We start from the raw sequence: 5126 nt of genomic DNA on the forward strand, positions 1-5126 counted from the left end.
CCCCCCTCTATTAACACCCCCTCTCCCCCTCTCTCCCTCTCTCTCTCTCCCCCCGGACCTTCGACCTGACCCACCCTTCTCCCCGATATCTCTTGGAGATCCCACTCAGTGCTGAGTTGGGGGGGTGGGGAGGAATGGGGCATTGAGTAGCTGTGATTTAACCCCTGCCCCCCCCCGAGGGGCAAATGGGAGGGAGACGTCAGCAGCCCCTGGGTGGGGAGACTGTCGTCCCCGTCCCCTGATAGTGCTGACCTTCCTGTTTCCCACTGCTTCCTCCCCTACCTCCCCAAACAACACCACACCACCCCCACACCCCTCCAAGTCAGGCACAGACATGATAAAAACCATCATTACACCAAACACAGTGAAATCCACCTCCAGTTCAAAGACCCTTTCATCGCCACGGAGGGGAGGGTAACGTTTGACAGAGTGATGGACAGAGAGAGCGACGGAGAGAGAGGGAGTAAACAGTGGGGGAGAGAGAGACAGAGACAGAGAGACAGAGAGACAGAGGGGAGAGACAGAGAGAGAGACAGAGGGGGAGAGACAGAGAGACAGAGGGGGTGAGACAGAGAGAGACAGAGGGGGAGAGACAGAGAGACAGAGGTGGGGGGGGAGAGAGAGAGAGACAGAGAAAGACAGAGAGAGAGACAGAAGGGGAGAGATAGAGAGACAGAGAGAGAGATAGAGAGACAGAGGGGGAGAGACAGAGAGAGAAAGAAAACAGAGGCAGAGAGAGAGAAGGGGAGGGAGACAGAGAGACAGAGACACAGAGAGTTGGAGAGAGAGAGGCAGTGAGAGACACAGAGAGAGAGAGAGAAAACAGAGAGAGAGACACACACACACATAGAAGGATGGAGTGTGACAGAGACAGAAGGAGATAGAGACAGAGAGAGAGAGAGAGAGAGAGAGAGAGAAAACAGGGGCAGATAAAGAGACTGTGAGTGACAGATGACCAGAGAGGGTGAGAGAGAGGCAGAGAAATAGAGAGGAGAGGGAGATAGACAGAGACAGAGAAAGAGAGGGACTGACAGAGAGAGAGAGAAATGGGGAGAAACAGAGAGACAACGACAGTGTGGGACGGAGAGGGGCAGCGAAGGAGGGAGGATGGCAGATGGAGGGGCAGACACAGAGAGGGAAAACAGTGACAGGGAGACAGGAACGGAGATGGAAAGGTGGTGGAGAGCGGGGTTGGGGGCAACAGACATACATTTAAACCCCACCAACAGGAGACAGCGTAGAGAGAGAGAACCACGTCCAAAACTCTCACCTTAAAACGTGTCAACAAAAACAGAAATGAAGGAAGCCCTTTGGAGCCGAGCTGCAGATCGAAACAACGTGGGCTCAGAGTCAGGGAGAGAGAGGGAGAGAGAAAGACAGAGAGAGAGAGAAGGAAAGGCTGGAGATTTCAACGTTGCTTTGTTAAGAGAGTATAGGGTTTGCTAATACGAGTGATTCTGCAAATTACACACCATCTCTCTATAAGTCCATTGGATTGCGTGTGAAAATCATGTTGAAATGTATTGGCCTATCCACACCAATAAGGAGCCAGCAACTAGGACAGTAAAATATGTCTGTGAATTCAGGCTCACTGACTGACTCCCCTCCTCTGAACGAACGGCAGAGCTGTTTCCTGTCAAGGGGAAGGTGGCAGATCGGGAACTTGTGGTGGGCAGTCTCGGGGAGAGACACGGAGAGACGGGGAGAGAGAGGTGGAGGCAGAGAGAGAGAGAGAGACAGATGGAGAGAGAGGGAGCGAGACACAGAGAGAGAGGCACACGCAGAGAGATACAGAGAAAGAGAGAGGGAGAGACAGAGAGAGAGAGGGGGAGATATACAGAGAGGGATGGAGAGAGATATAGAGAGAGAGACACACACACACACACACACACACACACACACACAGATAGAGACAGAGAAAGAGAGAGGGAGAGGCGGAGAGGCACAGCGAGAGGGAGAGATACAGAGAGAGAGGGAGAGAGGCATAGAGACAGAGAGAGACAGAGAGGTCGAGACAGAGAAAGAGAGACGGAGAGAGAGAGAGGGAGAGACACAGAGAGAGAATTAGACAGACATGGAAAGCGACACACACACAGATAGAGACTGAGAGAGAGAGAGAAGGAGAGAGGCACAGAGAGAGACAGAGAGAGAGATGGAGGCAGGTAGAGAGGGAGAGGCACAGAGAGAGGGGGAGAGATGGAGAGGGAGACAGAGAGAGAGAGACAGAGGGAGAGAGAAAGATGGAGACAGAAGGAGAGAGAGAGGGAGAGACACAAATCGGGAAACACAGAGAGTGAGAGAGAGACAGTCAGAGAGAGAGAGCAAGGGTGGAGAGGCACAAACGGAGGGAGAGAGATGGAGAGGGAGACAGAGAGACAGGAGAGAGAGAGAGACAGGAGTGAGACAGACAGAGAGGGGGCAGAGATAGAAAGAGAGAAGGGGAGAGATACAGAGAGAGAGAAAGAAACACACACAGAGAGATAGAGACAGAGAGAGACAGGAGAGAGAGAAAGACAGAGGGAGAGAGCAAGAGGGAGACAGAAGGAGAGAGAGAGGAAGAAACACAGAGAACGGGAGAGACACAGAGAAACACAGAGAGAGGGGGAAAGACACAAATAGAGAGAGACATAGAGAGAGATAAAGGGAGAGAGGGAGAGAGACAGAGACATAGGGAGAGACAGAGAGAGAGAGAGGCAGAGAAAGAGGGAGAAAGAGAGAAACAGACACAAAGAGAGAGACAGAGAAAGTGAGAGAAACAGAGAGAGACAGAGAGGGGAGGATGGGGGAAAAGGAGGCATGGTTAGTAAGTTTGCAGATGATGCCAAGATCGCTGGGACAGTGGGCAGCGAAGAACTTTATTGAAGATCACAAAAGGATCTCGATCCATTGGGTCAACGGGCCGAGGGAGGGGCAGGCGGAGTTTAATTTGGATAAATGTGTTGGATTTCGCTGAAACAAACAAACAAGGGGCAGGACTTGCACAATTAAAACGTAGGGCCCTGCGTCGTGTCGTAGAACAGACGGACCTAGGGGAGGGGGGCTTTGCAGGGACATAACCCTTTGAAGTTAGCGTCCCAGGTAGACAGGGCGGTGAGGAAGGCGTTCGGCACGCTCACCTTCATCGCTCAGAGCCTTTGGTGGGGTGTAAGGAGTCGGGGGACGTCACGTTGAGGTTGTACAGGGATGTTGGTGAGGCCTCTTCTGGAGCAACATTGTGCCCAATTCTGATCACACTCCCCCCCACCGTTACAGGAAGGACGTTATTAAAGCTGGAGAGGGTTCGGGGAGAGATTTACCAGGATATTGCCGGATATGGAGTGTTTTGAGTTATAAGGAGAGGCTGGGAGTTTTTTCACTGGAGGGGGGGACCTTATAGAGGTTTATAAAGTCATGGGGGGCAGGGATAGGGTGAATGGAGTGAGGTGTAGGATAATTGTGGGCCGAAGGGCCTGTGCCGCGCTGTGTTCCAGGGGGCATATTTTTAAAGGGGAGAGGAGAGAGACTAAAAAAAGTCACGAGGGGGCAAATTATTTTACACAGAGGGTGGTGCGTGTGTGGAGTGAACTTCCTGAGGAAGCGGTGGATGTGGGCACAGGTACAACGTTTAAAAGGACATTTGGGTAAGTACATGGATAGGGTTTGGAGGGATAGGGGCCAGGAGCAGGCAGGTGGGGGGGCTAGTCTAGTTTGGGGACAGGCTGGGCTGAAGGGTCTGTATGACTCTACGTACCTCAGGACAGTGAATAAGTTTATTTGGCACGCAGTAAGGACGTACCAAGTCAGGGGTGGGGAGGTGTAGAATAGAGCCACAGATCGAATTGAAAGCGCTTAAGGTCTGTTCGCCTGATGACCCTAACCCCCACACCCCTGGGGCACTATGGGTAATTTAGCACGGCCAATCCACCCTAACCCCCACACCCCTGGGGCACTATGAGTAATTTAGCACGGCCAATCCACCCTAACCCGCACATCCCTGGGGCACTACGGGTCATTTAGCACGGCCAACCCCCCCGCTAACCCTCACATCTTTGGACTGTGGGAGGAAACCGGAGCACCCGGAGGAAACCCACACAGACACGGGGAGAATGTGCCAACTCCGCACAGACGGTCGCCCGAGGGTGGGATCGAACCCCAGGTCCTTGGCGCCGTGAGGCAGCGGCGCGAACCAGCTGGGCCACCAGTTCTGGTCACCACCCTTAGCAGAAGGACATGGGTGCTTCGGAGGGAGGGGAGGGGATGCACAGTGAAGGATATTGCCTGGTATTACGGGGTTGGGGTGGTGCTGGGGGAAGGATTTTAGCCACCAAGGGAGGTCAGAGAGACTTGGTGGAGCAGGGGAGTGGGGGCGGGGTGGGGAATTGAGTGCGGACCAGGAGGCACATATTGGATGAAAGAAGAACCAGATGAGCAGGTTTCGGGCCAGGACCCTTCATCAGGGCCCGGGGACAGACTGGGGTCCGTTTCCAGCAGAATGCAGGAGGTTTTTTTTTTGGTGGTGGGTGGGGAGTGGATGGACACAGGTTCAAGGTGCAGTGGCAGGGGGTGGGGGTTAGTTTAAAAGGGAGGTGCGTGCAACATGCGTCTTGCACCAAGGGTGGGCGAGCGCTGCCAGAGGAGGTGCTGAAGGAGCAGCATTGAAAGGACGAACGCGCGAACAGGAAGGGAACGGAGGGATCACGTCGGTGGGGGACACAGTTTCACCAGGGGAGGGCGAAATGTGCCGGAGGGGGGGTGGGGCGGGCAGGCTCGGAGGGGCCAAGGGGCCTGTTCCCGTGCCGTGTCGGCCTTTGCTCTGGCCTCCTCTGGGATGGAAGGCCAGTCGCTCTGAAAACTATTTGCAATTTCTCCGATTCCTAGTTTGTTCCCACAATCCGTGACGCCCGGCTGTGTTTTTTGGGAGTGGCGCGGCGCGGAAAACAGACCCTTCGGCCCGACCCACTCCGTAATATCCCAAACTAGACCAGCCGCGCCCCCCCCAACCCTTCCAGCCCGCCCCTGGCCCACACCCGGGTTCGTTCCACACACGCGGAACCCAGATACCCTAAATTAACCCGGTCCCCGTTTGCCCAGCATTCGGCCCCTATCCCTCTAAACCCCTTCCTATCCATGTCCCCCATCCAGATGCC

The sequence above is a fragment of the Rhincodon typus genome, unplaced genomic scaffold (genome assembly GCF_021869965.1).
Source record: "Rhincodon typus isolate 14 unplaced genomic scaffold, sRhiTyp1.1 hic_rhity00000054, whole genome shotgun sequence".
Classification (NCBI taxonomy): Eukaryota; Metazoa; Chordata; class Chondrichthyes; order Orectolobiformes; family Rhincodontidae; genus Rhincodon; species Rhincodon typus.